This window comes from Mus caroli, chromosome 2, assembly GCF_900094665.2.
Source record: "Mus caroli chromosome 2, CAROLI_EIJ_v1.1, whole genome shotgun sequence".
Classification (NCBI taxonomy): domain Eukaryota; kingdom Metazoa; phylum Chordata; class Mammalia; order Rodentia; family Muridae; genus Mus; species Mus caroli.
This window is the reverse complement of record NC_034571.1, coordinates 125273625-125296055: the sequence shown is the minus strand read 5'-3', so window position 1 is coordinate 125296055 and position 22431 is coordinate 125273625. Positions and strand designations below refer to the sequence as shown.

Here is a 22431-nt window from a genome sequence, read left to right as displayed (position 1 = left end):
CCGCCCCTATTTTTCTTCACATTGCTTCTGGTTTTAGTGTTTACCAGGGCAACAGAAAATAAACTAGTGCCCACATTCCTCTTCAGACATCTGGTCCCTCAGCTTCCTCCCAGCCCCGAGCCACGCGGATGGTCACTCGGCTTCCTCCCAGCCCCGAGCCACGCCGATTCTCATCTTTGAACAGTGGTGCGAGCTTCCCCACCCCAGTTACAATCAGATTCATAGTTTCCATTCAAGCATATTCCCAATGCACGGGCCATGAAGACCAGGAAGGCCCATCTGGCCTGAGCTAGTTTTAGGTATATGAGCAATGAGGTAGAGCTGTATCTTCAGGAAACCTTACTCCTATACCGGATCGGATATGCATTTGATTAAGATCAGGTGCATCATGGGGAGAGACATACAGCCAAATTTGAGAACTACCATAACTGCACCAGCTTAGTCACCAGCTGCTCCTTCTCTTGAACCCCATAAAAGCAACTTCCAACAACAATTGTGGCCCTTGAGTATCCTCACTCGTGCGGTCGTTGTCGAGTTTGCCAGGGAACTCCTCTGTATCTTCATGATCACTGCTTCAAATAAGTCTTCTTGCTTCTGTGCAGATCTGTGGGTTTGCAGTTCTTTGGGTAAGACGCCAAGACCCTGGAAACACCCGATAACACTGAGGATAAGTGACTGTCGAGTGCTGCGGCCTAAATGGGGGCATCCATATCACCTGCATCCTAGGCTGGGGGAGGGGGGGGACACGACACTGTGAAGGGAAGGTGGAGATGACGTCAGAGCTGGAGGATGGGGAGGCTGCCGCAAAACAGTGTCTCCTGGACAAGACATGGCTGCACACACCTGTGAAGTCACCGAAGCTGTTATTGTTTGTCCAAGACAGGGCTCATCAACACTTCATCCCTGACAAGAGAGGGACTCACGAGGCCCCGCCCACTCCCAAGGAGTGTTAGGCAGGGGAGAGGTGTGTCTCCTCCGTGCTGCAGCCTCTGATAAGCATGTCATCTCTGCTCCAGTAAACAATCCCTCCCCCCATGCTCATGCAAGAAACCAGAATTAAACTCAATGGGTCATGGGGGTGGGGGTGGGGGGGAACACCACACTCTGCCTCTTGTCCCTGTGAGTTTAGAGCTTTCGAGCTTATGACCTTCCTAGCAAGAATCAATAAAGTAGGGGATGCCCGGGCAGGGCAGACTCTGGAAGGACAGGATGGGAGGGAAGGTTGCAGTCTCTGTTCTCCTTTCTGGCTCAGTGTTGGGTCATGGTTCATCTCCTTTCTCTCTGGCATTGAAAGCAGCTCCCATCCTGACATCTTCTAATATAACCCCAGACAGAACAGAATGAGCAAACAGGCAGGCCTGAGGAGCATGGGGTAAGAGGGAGGGTGACTGCACGGTGGAGGCTAGGAGAGAGCATGCTGCTGCTTCTAGAGCAATGGTCCCCGACCTGTGAGCTGCAACCCCCTCGGGAGTGGTGGGGAAACCCCCTTTTCACAGATATCCTGTATATCAGATATGTACATTATGATTCATAATAGTTGCAATGAAAATAATTTAATATTTGGGGGTTACCACAGCATGAACTGTGTCAAAGGGTCACAGCATTAGGAAGGTTGAAGGCCGTTGCTGTAGAGGTCTGGCTGAGGCTCCTGCGTCGTTGGGGACTGCGTGACAGACCACAGCAGACCTGGCTGCCCAGGGCGTGGTAATGCAGGAGGGCTGGGGGTGGGGGTGGGGGTCAGTAGACCCGGATCTGCCTCCTACCAGTCTGCAGACAGAAGCCAATTCTTAGTGAGGAGGACAGAACAAGAACTGAGGCCACAGGCCCAGGACTCCTTGGGGACATCCAAGGCTCCCAGTGCTGGCTGTTAAGAGGAGCTGGGTGCCAACCCATGGCATTTTGGATTTCCATGTAGTTGGGTCTACAATTGACATGAAAACCCAGTTCTTATCCGAGCCCCCTCCCTGCCTACTCGAGCCCATCTTTTATTCTCTTATATTTTGTGCGGAGGAACTCTCTCTGAGTGCCTGCATGTATGCATACAAACCACACTCATGCCTGGTGCCCTCAGAGGCCAGAAGGCCAATTGGAACTGGAGTTACAGATGGTTGTTAGCCATCCTGTGGGTGGCGGGATTGAACCTGGGTCTGGAAGAGCAGCTAGGTCCTTAATCATGGATCCCTCTCTCCAACCAACTGTTGTTGTTTTGAAATTGCTTTGTGGAGAGCCCTTTGGGGTGCTGGCATTGGCCAAGGACAAGGAAATGGTCTGGCAGGAATCTGACTAGGCTATAATAGAGAAGTAGGCTTCGGGCAAGATTTGGGGCTTGGACATCGAAGTGGGCTCAAGTATTTTGGTCATTCTGACAAGCCCTTTTAAACAACTGTTACGGGAGTAATCACTGGACTTCACTTACTGCCTTGCTAGTTCCTTATTGTACTGCTCGCCCTTAATACTTGCAGGTAATTTAAATGGTATAAAAAAGCGGATAGGGAAAATTAAATTTGCCTTCAGTCTTGGAATTGTCCACTTTTTTCTTTCCAATCCTCACTCCTGAGCTGGAGAACCTGTTGACGGACTGAGCGGGCTTAGTCATTGCTTCTTGTTAGGTTGCTCTGGCTGGCCTGGAACTCACAGAGAGCCCCTCTCTCTGCCTCCCAAATAGAGACTACAGCCGTGTGCCACCATGGCCCGATATCGTGGGGTTTTGTTGTCGTTGTTGTGGTGGTGGTGGTGGTGGTGGTTTTCCAGGCTGCCTCCTTATGTAGTCGAGGCTGGCCAGGACCTTGCTACAGTTCTCTGGTCATATCCTCTAAATGCTGAGATTACAGATGTGTGCAGCCATGCCTGGTTTTGAATTCTTTATGAATTGCTGGTCATAATTGTCATTGATTCCATTTTAAGGGATATTCTCAATAGGTAGCTAAATAATCGTACTAGTTGCAAAAACATATTTCCAGTGAAGAGGTGTTATTCCATTTTAGAAGAGTGGGGAGCGATAAAATTTTAGTCGTGAGCGCCACCTAGTGGACACCATGTGCACCAGGTCACTGCAGCACTGCACTCTGTTTACCAGTGTACCTCAGCTTTTGCACGGATTTCCAGCAAGACTTGTGTTTACCGCTGTGAACAGACACCATGACAAAGGCAACTCTCATAAGGACAAAATTTAATTAGGACTGGCTTACAGCCCATTATCATCAAGGCGGAGCATAACAGCGCCCAGACAGGCATGGTGCAGAAGGAACTGAGTTCTCCATCTTCACCTGAAGGCCGCTAGCCGAATACTGGCTCCCAGGCAACTAGGGGGAAGGTCACAAAGCCTTCCACAGTGACACACTTCCTCCAACAAGGCCACACTTCCTAATAGTGCCACTCCCTGGGCCAAGCATATTTAAACCCGCAGAGCTTCTAACACTTCTAATCCTGTCTACCCATCCAGGTAGCTGCAGCAGTGTGGTGAGGTATGCCAGCCATTAAATCCTGTCCAACAGCAGGCCAAATTCTTCAGAAACCAATGGAAGCAATGAGGGTTAGCAGCTGATAAAGTGAAGATAAAGTGACTGATAACGTGAAGAATTTAAACCCCACAATCCCTCGTCTTTTAAATCCTTGCATCCCGCTCAGAAGTGTTGAATGCGCGTTTAGAGAGTTATTGCAAAAGCGTGCGTCAACTTTAAGTTAGGATTTTCCCAGCCTCAAAGCGTCCCATCTCTTCCCCCACGGAAAGGGGCTTTGCTGTCCCTCTAAGTGCTCTGAATAGTCTCCCGAGGGACATCTGGGTGTTTTCTGCGTTGACCTGGTGAGAAGGGCTACTGGAGACACGCATGCGTGCTGTGCATAAATCCTCACGACTCTAGTTATGGGTCCTACCATTATTGTGCATTAATTTTTTTGGTTTATTTATCCTTATATTCACACTCTAATGAATTTTTAAACTGGAAATACTTTTTCTCACATATCTTGATCATGGTTTTCCTTCCCCCAGCTCCTCCCCCCTCCCTTCCGGTTCGAATCCACTCCCTTTCTGTCTCTCATTAGAAAACAAACGGAGTTCTAAGGGATAATAATAAAATAAGGTAAAAACAAAACCACATTAATTGAACAAAACAAACAGAAGGAAGGACCCAAGAGGAGGCACAAGAACGGAGACTCGCTTGCTTGCACGCTCGGGTATGGCACAAAGCACTAAACCGGAAGCCATAATATACGAGCTCGGCCCTGGCACAAAACCGGGCAGGCTCTGTGCGTGCCTGCCGCTTGTGTCTCTGTGAGTTCACGTGAGCTTTGGCCCTGTTGATTTAGAGGGCTTCGTCTTCCTGGTGTCCTCCAGCCTTCTGTCTCTAACACTCTTTATGCCTCCCCTTCCACAAGGATCCCTGAGCCGTGCAGGGAGGGATTTGATGGAGGCAGCACACTGAGGTCCGAGTGTCCCAAGGTCCCTTGCTCTCTGCAGTGTCTGGTTGTGGGTCTCCGTTTGCATCTGCTGCTGGAGGTGACTCTTCTGATGATGATGGACAAGGCTTCCCTGGCTGGAAGTGGCATGTTTAATTTTTTAAAGAGGCCACCAAAACTTTCCACATCGCTACGGTTTTATACTCTTCCACCAGCATCGCGATGTTGCCCCTCAGCTTGCTAGAACTTTCTACGGCCACTGTTTCTTCCTTCAGCTATGCTCATGGATGGAGAAGATGACAAGGGCAGCAGGGCAAAGGGCAGATGTGCTGAGCAGAGACAGATGTGAGAACAGAGCCACTGGCTTGGGTGATGTTGGCAAAGGAAAGTGAGTCGCTTGAAACCTGGGACTCTGAGCCAGGACATCAGGGCAGCAGCAATTGGGAGCACAGAACACTCAGATCCAAACAGCTTCAGTTAGTGACAAAAGGTGGAGATGCTACTGAGGGAGTCTATATACTCCCAAGTTGCCAGCTCCAAGACCAGCTGTACTCGGGCAACATGTGCTGTGAGGCTGTGCTGGCACAGAGCCCCACAGTGCTCACAAAAACCCATGCTTCCTGCAGATGGAGACCAGGGAAGAAAGCTCCGGCTATTGGGTATTTTTATTTCTTGTCACACTTGCAGATCTGCATGGGTTGAACAGCCAAATAATTTCAGATAGAAGCCCCCGTGTGAAGGGTGCCCTGACTGACCCCCCTGTTCTGGGCTGTGTCCCAGTGACATTGCTGCCCACAAATATATTTGCTACCTGAAGGCAGGGGGCAGACAAGGGCAGGTTGATTGGAGGAGGTGGCCTCAGGAGCCCCTGGCTGGTTTACAGGTAGGTAGCTGGCGATGACCCAGGTTGAGTGACCAGTGACTGTAGAGTCAGAGACTGCTTGTCACCTTTAAGTTGGTCTGCTGGCGACATGCATCAATCCTCATGGTTTACCTCTCCTGCTCCTGAGGGGGAGAGCATGGGGGTGGGGAAGAAGCAGCCATGCCTTCTCCTCATCCATCTGCACCAGAGGCTCTCAGAAGACCAAGTTCTCTCAGAGATCTCTCCTCCACCCCCTCACACCTGCCATGTCTCCGGCTCTACCAACTTCTTGCCAAAATACCCTGCTGTCTTCCTTCTGTTCTGTGAGGACACAGATCTCAGGATGGTCGGACTGCAGGGTTTTTTTGTTGTTGTTGTTGTTGTTTTTTCAGCAATCTGGGTCATGTTGTCCCTCTCCAGGGGAGGCTTTTCTGGTGGCTTCCCAGCAGGCCTTGCTTGGCATCGTTTCTCCTTCTGGGCTTCTCTCTGTATGTCCCCGGGGCTCATTCTCATTGTCTTAGCTCTTAGTGGGGTTTTGTTTAGATCTGTTTTTAGCATGAAGGAATCTGGAGGAAGGGAGAAGCGCTATAGCCCAGGCTCTCATGAAGTATCACCTAAAATCAAGGTATAAAACATTGTTTTCTGTACCTGAAAGAACACATAAATCGTGCAAACGATGCAAGGGACAGCTGCGCTAGGCTGGGCACTATGACAGCGCTGTGACAGCGCCCAGCCCAGCCCAGCCCAGCTGTATGCACCTCCTCATACAGACCCCATGGCTATTTCTTCCAGTCTTTTTCTGCCCCTGCCATCCCCAGCAATCCTATCTGGCACATTCCCATTCTCCAAACCTTCCCTTCTTCATATGTTACCTATAGTTTTTTGTTTGTTTTGTTTGTTTGTTTGTTTTGTCTTGGTGCAGGCAATTCTGTGCATCTTTTAAGGGATGTGGCCCTCCAGCCCTTATCAGGGACTTTGCCACATCGAAACATGAGCCCTGGTTTGCACATCTTTGCTGCTACAAAGGCGTTGGTCTCTCACACTGTTCCTACCATAGTTCGTCTCTCCTGCTAACGCACACTTTGCCGTTTCTTTTCCCCATGAATGCACAGTTTGCCGTTTATGTCTCCCGTTAACGTACAGTTGGGTTCCATTCAGCTTGGCTGCACTGAGGACGACTCCCCCTTCCCCTCGGGTTCCCATGTCAAGTTGTCTGGCTATGAAATTGCAGCCTCCACTTCACTGGTAAAGGCCAAAGTGAGCCCACCAGTTTATGTCCTCCATCCCATCCCTGAAGTGATTGTGAGTTATCCACGTCCAAGCAAGTGCTTTAGAATGGTTACCCACGGGGGATGTAAGCCATGCGTAAGGAATCCCCTTTCCTCTCCCTTCAGAGCCGTGGAAGCAGTTTTCACTGGCTTGGTGCTGTCTGCACATCTTCATGACCTGTTCAAATGTGAGTCCCGGGAGGGAGGGGCTCTCCTGGAGAAGCTCCCACTGAAAGGACCCTGAGGTGCTCCAGACCGTGAGGGTTTGGAAGGTTCTTGCTACGGGGAGCACCTCCGCAACACTCATGATCTCAAGCGACAGGAGCTTGGTCTCTGGAACTCGACTATGTGAGAGGGACTTCCTGACTCTGAAGACTGGGGCCCTGCACGGAGAGCAGAAGGAACCTTTAAGCCCAGGGCGCAGCTGCTGCTCAGCCTGGTGTCAAAAGGTAAAGACACAAACAGGAAACCACAGGCCAACGCATCTTACTAATACAGATTCAAAACTCTTCAACAAAGAGATAGCAGAGGGATCTTGCAGCAGCGCAAGATTAAGATCCTCTTAACACTTGAGGTTCACCCTAAGGCATCAAGATGTGAAGAGCTAGACTCAGGGACAGGCTACCTCAAAAACAAGACTGATGCAGAAAATTAATAAGGCACATCTAAGTGAGATAAATGTTTAAAAAACACATGGCCATCCCAATAGACACAGACAAAGTATGGGGTACATAAATCTAGTGCCTCTTCATAAGGAAAGCAGTTGTTGAGGGAGGACCAAGAAGAGAACACACCTCCTGCCGATAGAGGACACCTGTGAAAGCCCACAGATGAACAGTAAGATGGGGATACCACCTTCGATAGATATTTCTAGTCAACAGTGAGTTGGACGTTCTAGGAAGAAAGTTGGCAAGAAGAAGAAACAAAAGGATTCCAACTGAAAAAGAAGAAATAAAACTACAGTTATTGACAGGACACTTCATCTTATGCCTAGAAAATTATGAAAATGTCACTAAAAAACGATGGCTTGTCAAGACTGTAGAATGTAAATTCAATATATAAAAATAACCATTCTTCTATACTATCAACAAAAGCAATTTAAGAAAATGGTTCTATTTTTTTAAAATAGCAATCACAGAAAACAAAATATGTAGGAATACATTTTTTAAAAGAAGTATAAAATGTATATTCTGCAAAAATACAAAGCAGCATTCAAATAAAGAAATTTCAAGTAAGTGAAAAGACAGCCTTTGTTCATGGGTCAAAAGACCGAGCAGGGCTGACTTCCCCCCAGTGCTGCCGTGAACAGGGCTGCTCCTCCCCCCACCCCCACCAGTGCTGTCATGAACAGGGCTGACTTCCCCACACTGCGGTAATGGTTAGGTTGTTTGTTGTTGCCGTTTTGCATTTTCTTTGTCTGCATTTCCTAAGATTACATTTCTTTCCATATTTCTTCACATTCTAAGTTTTCCTCCCCCACCTCCCCCCAGATTCTCCCTACTGTTCCACCTCCCTACTCCACACCCTTTCTGTCTCTTTAAAAAACAAAGAGCCCAAGAAACAAACAAAAAACCAAAAATTAAAACAAGCAAAACACCAATAAAACAAACAGAAAAACAAAAACAACAAAAACCACCTCCAAAGCCCAAACAGAGCAAAATGAGTTAAAAGAAAAAGCTTCTCCGAAAACACCGTTGAGTTGGTTTTGTGTTGGCCAACTCCGCTTGGCATGGGGCCCACCTGGGTGCACTCAGTACACTCAGTGATGCTCCACTGGAGAAAACTCATTTTTCCTTTGCAAGTAGGTATCAATTGCAGGTAGTTTCTTGGTTAGTGGTGGGAACCTGTGTCCACTTCTGCCTCTCAGTACTGGCACCCTGTCTGGCTTGGACCTGTGTAGGCTCAGGTTGTACTGCCACAGTCTCTGAGTTCATAGATATGCAGTCCTGCTGTGTCTGAAAAACACTGTTTCTTGGTGTCCTCCGTCCTTTCTGGCTCTTATCTTTCTATCTTCTCTTCCACAAGGAACCCCGAGCCTTAAAGGAAGGGGTTTGATGAAGACATCCTATTTAGGCTTGGGCACCTCAGTCTCTCACTCCCTACACGTTGTCCAGTTTTGGGTCTCCACGTTAGGTTCTATCTACTGCAAGAAGCAGCTTCTGTGAAGATGGCTGAGTGAGGAGAGTGATCGATCTGTGGTTGTAACAGTATGATGTTAGGAGTCGTTTTGACTGCTATGTTCCTTTACCAGAACAGTGGTATTTGGTTTTCCAAATACCAGAACCACGATCTATCCATCTCAGGTTCTTGGCCACTCTACTAGTGTCAAACATGGGCTCCCTCTCCTTGAGTAGGCTTTAAATCCAATCAGAGTGGCTGGTTAGTCTCACAATTAGTGGTTGGATAGTTTCCTGTTGCACTAAGACTATCTTTTAGGTAGGTCACTGTGTAGGTCTAGAGTTTGTAGTTGGGTTGGTGGACATCATTCTCCTCTGACAATGTGCAAAGTACCTGCCAGTGCCGCGAACACTAGTCAGTAGAAAGTGAAGCCTCTACTTGGGGACCAGCTTGACCTTTTTTGTGTTTGATGAGATATGTGTTGTCTTCAGCAATACATCTCGCGGTAAGTTTGTGAGGAGTAACTAACAGCCTTGACAATAGCCTGAGTTGTTTGGGAGGCTCTATGAGGTCCTCTTAGTCAACAACTCAACTACATGTAACCGATTCCTGACACTGGATATTTCACCTGGTGACATAAGATGTCTTGATGGAGCATTGTCTGCCCCATTAATTATACAAAGTACAGTCATCAAATCAATATAGGAGGCTGGGTTTGTAGCTCACTTGGTAAAGTGATACTTAGCATATCTGAGGCCCTGGGTTTGACCCCAGCACCACCAAAAATGAATGTGATGGCACATGCCTCTAGCTTCAGGCCAGCTGCATACCTGGGGCAGCTTCAGTAGAGAGGGAACAAGCATCCCATGTCAGAGCTTCCCCGGAGATAAGCAGCCCCAGGGGACCAGCAGCAATGCTGTCTTTCAGAGAAGAGGAGAATGGTCAACCAGATTTAGGAGAACAGGAAGCTCATATAGAGCTTGGACGCCACCTGTGGGTGGTAGCATGGGCCACTGTTGGTCATTGATCACTCCTCCCCAAACTCAATTTTGTGAGTCGCAGTCATGTTCACAGCAGAGTTTCTGACTGCATCTTATATGAAGTCAAGAGAAACCATCTTTTTTGTGGGAGCCAACATATCTATATGGCAGACATATACTTCACACAAAACAGCTCCAAATGGCCTGGTTGTTTACCGTGGAACAACTGTAGCAAAGGACAAAACAAAAAGAAAGCTCGTGTGGATTTTGAGTCTTTCAAACCAATGAGTACATCACTGCATGTAGCAGATGCCAGAGAGGCTCATGTGACCCAGCTTCCAGGGACAGCTTGTTGGCTTTGTGTAATAGGTGGCAGTGTTGTTCTTTGCCACACTCCAAGGAAACACAAGGCAAGCCAAGCCCTGCATGAATTCTCTGACAGTCTGGAGGTGGAGGAAGCAGGAAGTGAAGTCCAAGTTTCCTATTAGCTCAGCCCTGAACACTAAACAGCAGCGAGCGGGCAAACGCAATCAGTCTGACATGTTTGATTTGAGGTGACCAAGACTTTTAGAATCAGTTGATAGAGTCTATGGTGAGGGAAATGGATTCCCAAGACGCTGTCTACCTTGTTCCCCTTCAACGTTCAGTCACTCAAGAGAAGACATTAAATGGGTGATAATTGTATGAAATCAGCCTGACATGGGCAGGTACTGCCTTGATGTCACAATTGCATCAAGGGTTTAGGAATTGGGGTTTTTTTTTTTGTTGTTGTTGTTTTTGGTTTGTTTGTTTTTTTTTTTTTTAAGAATTATTTATTGGGCTGAAGAGATGGCTCAGCGGTTAAGAGCACTGAGTGCTCTTCCAGAGGTCCTGAGTTCAAGTCCCAGCAACCACATGGTAGCTTATAACCACCTGTAACGGGATCTGATGCACTCTTCTGGTGTGTATGAAGACAGCGACAGTGTACTCACATAAAATAAACAAGTTTTTTTAAAAAAAGATTTATTTATTTTATTTATATGAACACACTGGGAGTTGCTGGAACTTGAACTCAGGACCTCTGGAAGAGCAGTTGGTGCTCTTAACCGCTGAACCAGCTCTCCAGCCCAGGCTTTGGGAATTGTAGCTGTCGGGATTCTAACCACCTATGAAAATCTGGATAATGAGATGTGCTCTTCATTGTCAAGGCACAGAACATGAGAGAATTAATAAGCTCCAGGGAGAGAAAGATAAATCTTACTCCAGCATCCAACCCAAGAACATCACTGTGGTGGGATCCAGGCAGACCCCAGCCTTACAATCTGAACATTTTCAGAACTTAACCCATGAGCGTTAGATACTGAAAAACAAAACTAAGTCAGACCCAACCCTATGGCTTCACTCTGTGCTCTTAACCACTGAGCTATCTCCCCAGCTCCATACAAAACTTTCTTTTTCTTTTTTCTTTTTTCTTTTTCTTTCTTTCTTTTTTTTTTTTTTTCTTTTTTGAGACAGGATCTTACTATGTAGCTCTGGCTATCTTGGAATTCACTACATAGATCAGGCTGGCCTCAAACTCACAGATATCTGTCTGTCTCTTCTTTCAGTTCTGGGATTAAAGGAGTATGCCACCACGCCCAGCCCTGCAAAAATTCTGCTGTTAACATTTTAAAGTCAGTAGAAGTGGGCAACCAGGCTGGATCTGTGGTTAAGAGCACTTGCTGCTCTTGCAGAGAACCCTGATTCAATTCCTAGTGACCATGTGGTGGCTCAATGCCATCAATGATTCCTGTTCCAGGGATCCAATGCCCTCTTCTGATCTCCACAGTCACTAAGCACACACGGGGTACATATACCTAGATGCAGCTCAAACACACAAGAAATAAATCCAATTTTAAAAAAGTTAACAGAAGTGAGGTCGTGTGGGCATGTTTCTTATTTTGATCACATAAAAATTGAGAATTGCCACTTACCTGGCATTCTCTGTTTACACTGTGTAGGAAGAGATACAGTAGATGCTGGAGCCCGCTCTCTCTCTTGGCTTCTGTTTAATGGTGAAAGTGTGAGCTGGTCAGAGGCAATTTCAGCATCCCTCCCTCATGCTCCCCTGACCCTAGACTGTCACTTAAAAAGATGCAGATGCAGGGACTGACTGTGCGGAAGCACAGGGGTCAGGACACCGTTGATTTGCTCTATGCGGGGGCTCATCTGAACTCAGCGTTTGGAAGCCCTTTGTATTGCTAAGTTTGCTAAGAGCCTTTATGGTCTCGACCTACTAGAAACCAATGTAGGTGGATAGGATGGGCCAACCATGCCACTGCTCTGGTTGGGAGAAATAAAACATGCCATTTAAATAGAAGAGAAAGGGGTCTTAATTTTAAAGATTGTTTTATTTTACTTATTGTCAAGTCTATCATGGGTGAGAGGAAGTGATTATGTTTCCTTCTGTTAGATGAATATTTTAGTTTTTTTTTTAAAATAAACTGCAGGAGTTTTCATGGGATGACTGCCATGGCTGTTTCAAAATTGGAACTTACAAGCACCTCTCAGATGAGAGAGTGTGGGGGTGAGGGAGGGAAGGTGGGAAGGGCAGGGGTGGGAACAGATGGGACATGGCTTTCAGCACCTTGTTGGATCCCAAGGCTGGCCTGAAAACCGGAATCTTCTGGCTCACAGATGGGCTGAGTTGGAGCACAAGGCCATGGTGCGCTCAAGGTGGCGACTGTAGTGTTAAGGGAACGCCCAGTGATAGCAACAGGAAAAAGCATATCAAACGGACTGCTTGAAAGACCACTGGTGGCTCCCCTGTGCTGGCCAGGCTGGAGGTGCACAGCTGGTTTTCAAGTCGCTCAGTCTCCAGTTGCTTGATTTCACTGACTGGACTCCGTTGCCTGCAGCTTCATCTGAAGAGCTCCTTGTCCCCAAGTCACAGACATGCCTATCATCATCAATCCCATTTCTTGGAATGAAAGGAATGTGCCTTAAACGGAAAGTTTCTGCTTCTCTCGCTGTACGCATTCTCGAGAGCAAGCCCATACGCCTAGCAGTTCCTTGGGGGTGTTTGCGTTTGTGCTGGTCTGACGTGTCAGGGCAAGACAGAGGGCTGGGATGAAAACGCATGCGAGTGAAGAGGCTTGTTTCCTTGGAGGCCTTTGGGTTTGCAGATCCTTTTGTAGCTTCTGTTTTTATTATGAAAATTCTTATTGTCTATGATGTGCGTGTGCCCAAGCGCAAAGGTCAGAGGACAGTTTTGTGGAGTCGGTTCTCTGCTCCCACCTTTATGTGAGATGAAACCCAGGCTGCCCGGCCTGTGCTGCAGGTGCGTTACACACTGAGCCACTCGTCGGTCCCTATTTATTTCCACCATTTCAGTTTGTGTGTGGGGTCCAATCTTTTCATGTCTTTAATCCATATGTCTCCTTGGTGATGTTGCATGAAATGTTGGTATGACTCCACATGTACTACTATGTATTGCACCTACACATACAGACACATAAATAAGAGATGGTGAAAACTTTAGCTCTGCATTCTTGACATGTCTGCCGAGATCCTCAGCAGTGAGATCTAGGTGTTGTGGTGTGCAGAAATGGAAAAGAGCATCTGTGTGCCCATTAGGGCGAGCGATGATCAAGGGACAGTGAAACTCATGTATTGCTAATGGGAATGTAAATTGGCATGTTTTCGCTCTTAGAATGGCTTTGAACTCATGGTCTTCCTTGTTCTGCCTCCCGAGTGCTGGGATTACAGTAAGGAGCAGGTACTTTATAAAACCTTGGGCAGTTCTCCAGAAGAGTAAATGCAGGATTACATTTTGACTCCAAAATTACAGTCCCAGAGATGCTCAAGAGAAACGCAGACACATATCAGTAGAAACCTTCACACCAGCTGTTCAGAGCAGATTCATTCACGGCAAAACACGCCCATCAGCTGATAAATGACTAAGTTCTCAGACACAGAGACAGCGGAACGTTTTGCGTGGATAAAAACATTTTGCCTAATCCTCAGAGGGTCATGGAGAACAGAGAGTAATGTTAATGGGTACTGTCACGTCATGTCATGTCATGTCATGTCATGAAACGTGTCCTCATCCCCAATCCCCAAAGGAGCAAAGCCCTAAATGGACAAGGTTACAGGCAGGACAAGTTGCCACAATCATGTCATGTATTAACTAGGCCCATTGCTCTTCCAGATGTCCCTTATCTTGAAATTTCCTTGTCACTTTCCAAATACCTACCTCAGCCACAAACATAAGAAAACACAGTATCCCTTGGTCTAGTTAGGTGAATCTGGCTGATCTCAGGTCCTAATTCCATGGCACCGCCATTTCCCTCCTTCACAAGGGACCCTGAAAGAACAGGAGACGCTCACCTCAGCAGGGCTGGGACCTTTACTTCAGACCACATTGACCCAATTCTCATACTTCTTTACAGGGTCTCACCATGTAACCCCAGCTGGCCTGGGACATACTACATGGACCACCCTGGCCTTGAACTCCTAGAAATCTACTTGCTAGGATTAAAGGTGTGTTTTACATATAAAGGATGTTCAAATAAATCTCTTTTTTTCCCAATGAAAGACAATCTACTTGGTCTCTCTCTCTCTCTTTTTTAAGATTTATTTATTTATGTATATGAGTATACTGTAGCTGTACTGATGGTTGTGAGCCTTAATGTGGTTGCTGGGAACAAAGGTTGCCTGCTCTGGTCGGCCCCACTCACTCTGACCTAAAGATTTCTTCATTATTAAATCTAAGTATACTGTAGCTGTCTTCAGACACACCAGAAGAGGGCGTCAGATCTCATTAAGGATGGCTGTGAGACACCATGTGGATTCTGGGATTTGAACTCAGGACCTTCAGAAGAGCAGTCAGTGCTCTTAACCGCTGAGCCATCTCTCCAGCCCCTCGGTCTCTCTCTTGAATTCCATTTTTACCAAAAACCTGACAGGTTTTAATTTGAGTAATGAAAATATTCTAAAATTGGTATTAGAGAGCTATTGCAATGTTGGCTCAATCAACTGAAAATACTAGATTAATGTCTCATTATATAACAGTGAAATGTCCTTCAAGTGTACTTAGTTAAAATAAAAGTACTCTTGGAAAGATGTCACACAAATCACCTTTTTTTCTATTTCCAAAGTTTGGGTAATTAATTGTACTAGGTAGTTATACAGTCTATGGCAATTCTTGCATATGTGCTAAGGGGCATATAGTCACACAATTCTGTCCAAACAATATTCTCCTAATTAGCAAAACCTAAAACCATGTGTTTGTTGAGAGAAAGGAGAATTATATTGTAGTGTAGTGATATCAGTATGATATTATATGTTGTGTCTGGCTGCTCTTCTAGAGGACCAGAATTTGATTCCCAGCACCCACACAGTGGCTCAAAACCATTTGTAACTCCAGTTTCAGAGGATCTATCTCCTGGCCTCCACAGATGACACTGCAGGCCTGGGGTGCACAGACATATTCAAGACACAGCAGCTATACACATAAACATAATTTAAAAAAATCTTATGTTGATGAAAATGAATAAACTTGCATATAATTTGTTCTTAGCTAGGTTATATGACTTCCTATGCCCCATGTGATTTGTGGACATGACAGAGAAGGAGAAGGAGGAAGAAGAGGAAGAAGAGAAGGAGGAGGAGGAACAGCTAAATATAATTGCATGCTAGGTCTAATACCTCTTTACATCTCCTTTTGCTACTCAAAAACTACATATTTGGTATCCATGGATACAGAGATATCAGAGGCTGTTGGAACAGACTCTTGTGGAGTCTGGATTCTGGGCACAAGGGTATCCCATCCCCACTAGCCTTCACTCACACTGTGAAATGAACAAATTCTTACTTCACAGCCCTGTGAGTCTTGAGATACTTCAGTGTGTCTCATTAAGCAAAGACATGCTAAGTCATCCACAGAGAACTTTCAAAGATGTGCAGAAGTGGTCAATGAATTCTCTCTCTCAGTATATCTCAGTGAATTCTCTCAGTATATCTCAGTGAATTCTCTCAGTATATCTCAGTGAATTCTCTCAGTATATCTCAGTGAATTCTNTGAATTCTCTCAGTATATCTCAATGAATTCTCTCAGTATATCTCAATGAATTCTCTCAGTATATCTCAATGAATTCTCTCAGTATATCTCAATGAATTCTCTCAGTATATCTCAGTGTGTAGTAGGACATAAAGAAAAGCAAATGACTCGCCAGCACTAACTTCAGGGTAATGGTCGCCTAGGTGTGAAGAAGGAACACAAGACCCTGGAGACTAATGACAGCACTTCATTCCCTAAGCCAGTGTGTGAGCACACTGTTCATTATTTTTCTGGCACTCGCTCTAACTTTTGTGCTATCCTAGCGTGTGGTTTTCTGCAAAGGCTTACATGGTAAAGGCTAGAAAATAGTAGGTGTGGTAGAATATAAAAACATATATATGTATACACATACACACACATATAGATGTGTATATATATATATGTGTGTATATATATTTATACATTGTCTTTTTAGTAGTGCTTTGGGAATTTTGTAGGTTTTGATTATATTCACTCTGACTTTTCTTAGCTCCACCATCTTCCTTAATTACCCAGATTTATGCCCTTCCCCATCCCAAACCCTTCAAGACCAATTTCTGCTGCTCCAAATATCCCTGAATCTGTGGTCTTCCACTGGACAGTGGTTGACTTACCAAGTGTTACACTCTAGAAAAACCTAACTTTTTTACCAGCTAATTGTCAATCTGTTCACAGCTAGGGAGGGGACTGTGTGCCTAGCTCCCCACTCCCCACTGGCTCTAGACTGACTTGGGTTTGCACAGGTCTTGTGTGTTATCATTAACTATTGAGTTCATAGTGAAGCTGCCCTGCTTCCACTTTCCAGATATTTTCTTGTTGTCCTGGGCAGCCTCTGGATGTTACATTGTTTCCACTCCTCTTCTACAATGATCCTGAGCTCCCTTTAGGGCTGAGCATTCTGCAGTGCGTTCTCCTCTGCACTTTGGCCAAATGCTGGTCTCTGTGTTAATAAAACCACCCACTGCAAAGACAAGCCTCTCAAATTAGGGTTGAGAGATGAATTGATCCTCTGTCAGATTTACAGCTGGGAAAATAAACTTCCCCATTTTGAGGCTGCCTCATGTTCTCAGCTGTACAGAAGTTTTTAGTTTCATAAGGTTCCATTTATTAATTGTTGGTCTTAATGCCTGGTCCACTGGGGTCCCTTTCGGGAAGTCCGCTGACGAGTTCAAGCATAGTCTTCTTTTTCCTCTATCAGAGTCGGGGCATCAGGGCTTCTGTCAACACATTCAAGGTCGAACCTTGTACAGGGTCAGAGATGAGTATTGTTTTATTCTTCTATGAGTAGCTGCTCAGGTCGACTAGCATCGTCTGTTCAAGGTGCTGTCATTTCTCCAAAGTGTACTGTTAGCTTACAGTCAACACTCAGGTGGCTGTAGGAGTGTGGGTTTGTCTGTGGATCCTCCATTCTAGCACCTTAATCAATGTGTCTATTTTTATGTCACTACTATGGTGTTTTCATTATGATAGCTCTGCTGTTGTCTTTGCTAGGGTTTTACTGCTGTGAACAGACACCATGACCAAGGCAACTCTTATAAGGACAACATATAGTTGGGGCTGGCTTACAGGTTCCAGAGGTTCAGTCCATTATCATTAAGGCAGGAGCACGGCAGTATCTGGGCAGGCATGGTGTAGGAGTTGCTGAGAGTTCTATATCTTCATCTGAAGGCTGCTAGCAGAATATTGGCTTCCAGGCAGCCAGGATGAGGGTCTTATTTCTCACACCCACGTGACACACCTACTCCAACAGGGCCACATCTTCTAATTGGGCCACTCCCTGGGTCAAACATATACAAACCATCACAGAGGTATAACTCGAAATCTAGACAATGATATTTTTCTCGTTTTGTTGTTTGGGATTGCTTTTTCTATGCTGGGTCTTTTGTATTTCCATATTGCTGTAGTTTGAAAGAAAATGGTCCCCATAGGCCATAGAAAGTGGAACTATTAGGAGCTGTGGCCTTGTTGGAGGAGCTGTGACCTTGTTGGAGAAAGCATGTCACTGGGGATGGGCTTTGAGGTTTCAGATGCTCAAGCCAGGCAAAGTGTCGCTCTCTCTCTTCCTGCTGCCTGCAGATCTAGATGTAGAACTCTCAGCTAATTTCTTCAGCACTATGTCTGCCTATGTGCCACCATGTTTCCCATCCTGATAATGGGCTAGCCCTCTGAACTATAAGCCAGCCCCATTTAATGTTTTCCTTATAAGAGTTGCCAAGGTCATGGTGTCTCTTCATAGCAAGAGAAACCCAAACTAAGACAAAGTTTAAGGTGTCCCCCCTACCCAACTTCTGTGAAAGGATTGAGTTGGAATGTTGATGGGGATTGCATTGAATCTGTAAATTGCTTTTGGTAGGATACTCATTCTCATGATATTAATCTTGCCAATCTATGAGTATGGTATCTTTCTATCTTATGGTATCTTTTAAGTTCTTTTTTCAGTATCTTAAAGTTTTTATGGTATAAGTCTTTGAATTCTCTGATTATATCTATTCCAAAATGCTTTTACTTATATATATACATATTTTAAGATTTACTTTATGGCTGGGTGGTAATGGCAGCACACATGCCTTCAATCCCAGAACTTAGGAGGTAGAGGCAGGCAGATCTCTGTGAGCTCAAGGCCTACCTGGTCTACAAAGCTACTTCTAGGACAGCCATTGCTACGCAAAGAAACCCTGTCTCAAAAAAGAAAAAAAAAGATTTATTTTATGTATATTGAGTGTTTTGCCTGCATATTTGTATATCTATTATATTGAACCTGGTGCCTGTGTAAGTCAAAAGAAGACACCAGAGTCCCTTGTACCAGTGCAAGTCAGAGGGTTGGACCAGGACCAGCAAGAATGCCAGGAGTTCTCTGCTGTGCCTCTCTCAACGAAGAGAAGATCAGTGAAGTGAGCTATGCAAGTGCCCCATCACTGTCCACTGAGTCCCATTTATTCTCTCTCCAAACATCACATGTCCTCTCACAGGTCATGCCTCAGCAAAACATCACATGAGTCTACTTCAGCAAAACATCATGTGAGTCTGCATCACATGGCACAGCCTGAAATGTCCACTTCAAATCTATTATTCTGTGTCTCTTTATTGGTGGTTGAGACCATCAACATTAAGAGTTACTGGGGCTGGACAGATGGTTAAGTGGTTAAGAACCGTGGACAAATGTCTGAGTCCCAGCATCCACACTACGGCTCACAATTGTCTGCATAACCAGTTCTAGGGCACCTGGTGTCTTCTTCTGGCATTCATGGGTACAGCATGTATGTGATACATCATTACAAGCAAAATACCCACGTGCAAAAAGTTATTATTAAACAGTGTGTATGAATTTCTGACATTTTGTTGCTTTATGGAACCGTGTTAAACATCTTTTTATTCAGTGTTCTGGAATTGTTTGTTACTTGTATATATCGGGGTGAGTTTAACCTTTTTTTTTTTTTTTTTTAGATCTAAGTATTCTTTTCAGTATCTTTTGTAGAACTGGCTTGTCAAAAATTTCTTAGATTTGTTTTGAACAGAGAAAACATTTTCCTTTTTCCTTCAAGTATGACTGTCGGTTTTACTGGGTATAGTAGCCTGACAGGCATTTGTAGTCTTTTATAATTTATGGATTGTTGCTTCAATCTTTTCTGGCTTTCGTGGTCTCCACTGAAACATCTGCTGCGATTCAAACCGACCTACATTTATTTACCTGTGATCTGATCTTTCTCGCTGCTTTCAATAGCCTTCATTCTGTACATTTAGTGTTTTTTATTGTGTTTTTTTTTTCCTCATCCTATTTGGTGTTTGTATACCTCTTGGATCATGATGGGCATCTCTTTCCTCAGATTAGAGAAGTTTCTTCTATAATTTTTAATACTGAAAATATGTTCTCTGCCCTGACCTGGGTCCTCCCCACTTTGACACCTATTATTCATAGGTTTTGTCTTTTATACTTAGGGTCCCAGAGTTCCTGCATGCTCTGTTCTTGGTTTTTTTGGATTTGCCATTTTGACCAGGGTATCCAATTCTTCCACCTGTCTTCAAGACCCGATGTTCACTTTTCTGTTCTATCCAATCTACTGGTCAGAATTTACTCTGAACATTGTATCTGAATTCCTGGACTTTTCAAGTTTTCACTGTGTCTTTTTTCTTCCATCTATAGAACACATGAATTTGTGTGTCATCTGTCTTGGTGAGGGTTTTTTGGTAAAGATTTATTTATTTATTTATTTATTTATTTATGCGTATGAGTACACTGTAGCTGTACAGATGGCTGTGAGCCTTCATGTGGTTGTTGGGAGTTGAATTTAGGACCTCTGCTTGCTCCAGTCAATCTCACTCACTCTGTTGGCACCACTCACTTAGTCCCACTTGTTCCAACCCAAAGGTTTATTTATTATTATATATAAATACACTGTACTTGTCTCCAGATGCACCAGAAGAGGGCATCAGATCTCATTATGGGTTGTTGCTGGAATTTGAACTCAGGACCTTTGGAAGAGCAGTCAGTGTTCTTATCCCCTAAGCCATCTCACCAGCCCTTGATTAGGGTTTCTATTGCTGTGACAAAACACCATGACCAAAAGCAAATCGAGGAGGAAAGGATTAATTGGGCTTACACGTCCACATTATAGTCTACCACTGAAAGAATCCAGAACAGGAACTCAAACAGGAAAAGAACATGGAGGTAGGAGCTGTTGAGAGGCCAAGCGGGTGGGGTGGGGTGCTGATTTCTGGCTTGCTCCCCTTGGCTTACTCAGCCTGCTTTCTTATAGAACCCAAGACCACCAACCCAAGTATGGCACCATGCACAATGGGCTGGGGCCTCCCCTAGTGATCACTAATTAAGAAAATGCCTTATAGCCAGATCTTATCGGTACATTTTCTCAATTGAGGTTCCTTTGTCTCTGATGACTCTAGCTTGTGTCAAGTTGACATAACACCAGCCAGTACACCATCCTCATGCAGTCTTCTCTGCATGGTTCCAACTTTAGTATATGTGCTTCTGATTCTGAGGCAAGCATACATTTTGGATTTTTTGAGAGATTCTCTTTATTAAATTTTGATTTTATATCTTGTATTTTTCCATTCATTCATTCAACCATACTTTTGTATCTTCATTCTAGCATCCTCTTTGAGTTCTTTTATTGTTGCTATTTTGAAATCATTGTCTTGTACATCATCTTTTCTCAGCAGGGGCCATTACTATGAGAGTACTAATTTTTTTTTAACCAAAACTGATTTATTTATGTTAGTATGTTGCAATAGGGCCTGAGCAACCGGAGCTCGGTCATTGGCATTTTTTTTATATGGCATCTTGCCTCCCATTTGTTGAGCGAAACCCTTTCCTGCTATCTTACTTTGTCAGGTGGTTGACCTGGGGCTTAGGGTTTACGTCAGGCAATTCAGCGTTGATGTTCAAATGGAGTTCTAGGAGTAGTCTTGGCTCAGTTCAAACTGATTGTTTTCTAACCCCAGGAGCAGCCGTTCCATAGAGCTTTAGGGTTCTTATACTCAGTCGCAGGTGTCTGGGGAGGTGCTTAGGACTTCTCCTCATGCTAGTGAGTGCTGGTGGAATTTTCCGTAAGAACATGGGATGTCCTACATAAAGAGGAGAGTGGGGTGAGGTGTAAGGCAGGCATGGAACACAAGCTGCTCAAGGCCAGTGACAGAGGTAGATGGAGCTGGCGGTGGCGCACCAGCTGGGCATGAGAACAGGTGTGCTCTGGTGGGTGTGTGTGGGGCTGAGGTGAGAGTTGGGCCTCCCTGCCTCTATGCAGAAAGAACTACAGAAGGCAGGCAGGGCTCAAGTCTTTGGCAGGTTATTTTTAGCTTTTGTGCATGTATAGTACCGTGTTTAGTGTATTTTACCCTCAGAATCCATGATCACTCTCTTTTTCTCACCCCCACTTCTTATTAATCCCCTTAGCCCTCTAAACAGTTTTTGTTTTTTAAATATTTATTGTATTTCTATTATGTGTATGTCTGCATGTGAGTGTATCTGTATACTTTTTTTAAAGAATTATTTTATGGATATAAGTACACTGTAGTTGTCTTCAGACACACCAGAAGAGGACATCAGATCCCATTACAGATGATTGTGAACCACCATGTGTCTGCTTGGAATTGAACTCAGGACCTTTGAAAGAGCAGTCAGTGTTCTTAACCACTGAGTCATCTCTCCAGCCTGGGCCTGTATAAGTTAATGTGCTAATTACTGAGCTATCTCTCCAGCCTGTGCCTGTATAAGCTAACATGCTAACCACTGAGCAATCTCTCAAGCCCGTGCCTGTATAAGTTAATGTGCACCAAATGTATGGGTGCATGTCTGTGGAGGCCAGAGAGCACTGGATCCCCTGGAACGAGTTATAGATGCTTTCGAGCCTCCTGATGTGGGGGCTGAGGACTGAACCCAGGTCCTCTGTAGAAACAGTGTGCTTTCTAAACAGCTGAGCATCAATCATACTCTTTCCAAGATAGTTTTGTGTCTACTTTCTTGTCATGTTACACATGATTATATATCATGTGTTCTAGATCTAGGAACCATAACACACTGACTTTCTGAATAGGCATGACTCGCTTGTTCTTATTATCTCCAGTTACGTCCATCTTCCAGCAGATGGCATGACTTCATTCTTTATGGCTGCTGAAATGTATTCTATTGTGCATACATACCACATGTGCCTATCTGTATTCGTCAGGCTTCTCTAGAGAAACCAAACTTATAGACTCAATCTCTCCCTCCCTCCCTCCCTCCCTCCCTCCCTCCCT

The 22431-nt window shown here is 45.0% G+C and overlaps 1 long non-coding RNA gene across 3 annotated transcripts in view; it reads right to left on the bottom strand.

The window, feature by feature from the left end:
* Positions 1 to 531: 531 nt before the first annotated feature.
* Positions 532 to 22431, bottom strand: part of LOC110289282 — a 22104-nt gene continuing 204 nt past the window's right edge. The window contains exons 2-5 of one of the 3 annotated variants that reach the window (XR_002377329.1): positions 13837 to 13947; positions 11576 to 11646; positions 7320 to 7462; positions 5760 to 5871 (exon numbers count right to left, since the gene is read on the bottom strand). This is a non-coding gene — a long non-coding RNA (uncharacterized LOC110289282). Of the gene's footprint in view, positions 643 to 5759; positions 5872 to 7196; positions 7463 to 11575; positions 11647 to 13836; positions 13948 to 22431 lie in introns of those variants that run through there. The other 2 variants (XR_002377330.1, XR_002377328.1) reach the window with 2 other exon arrangements.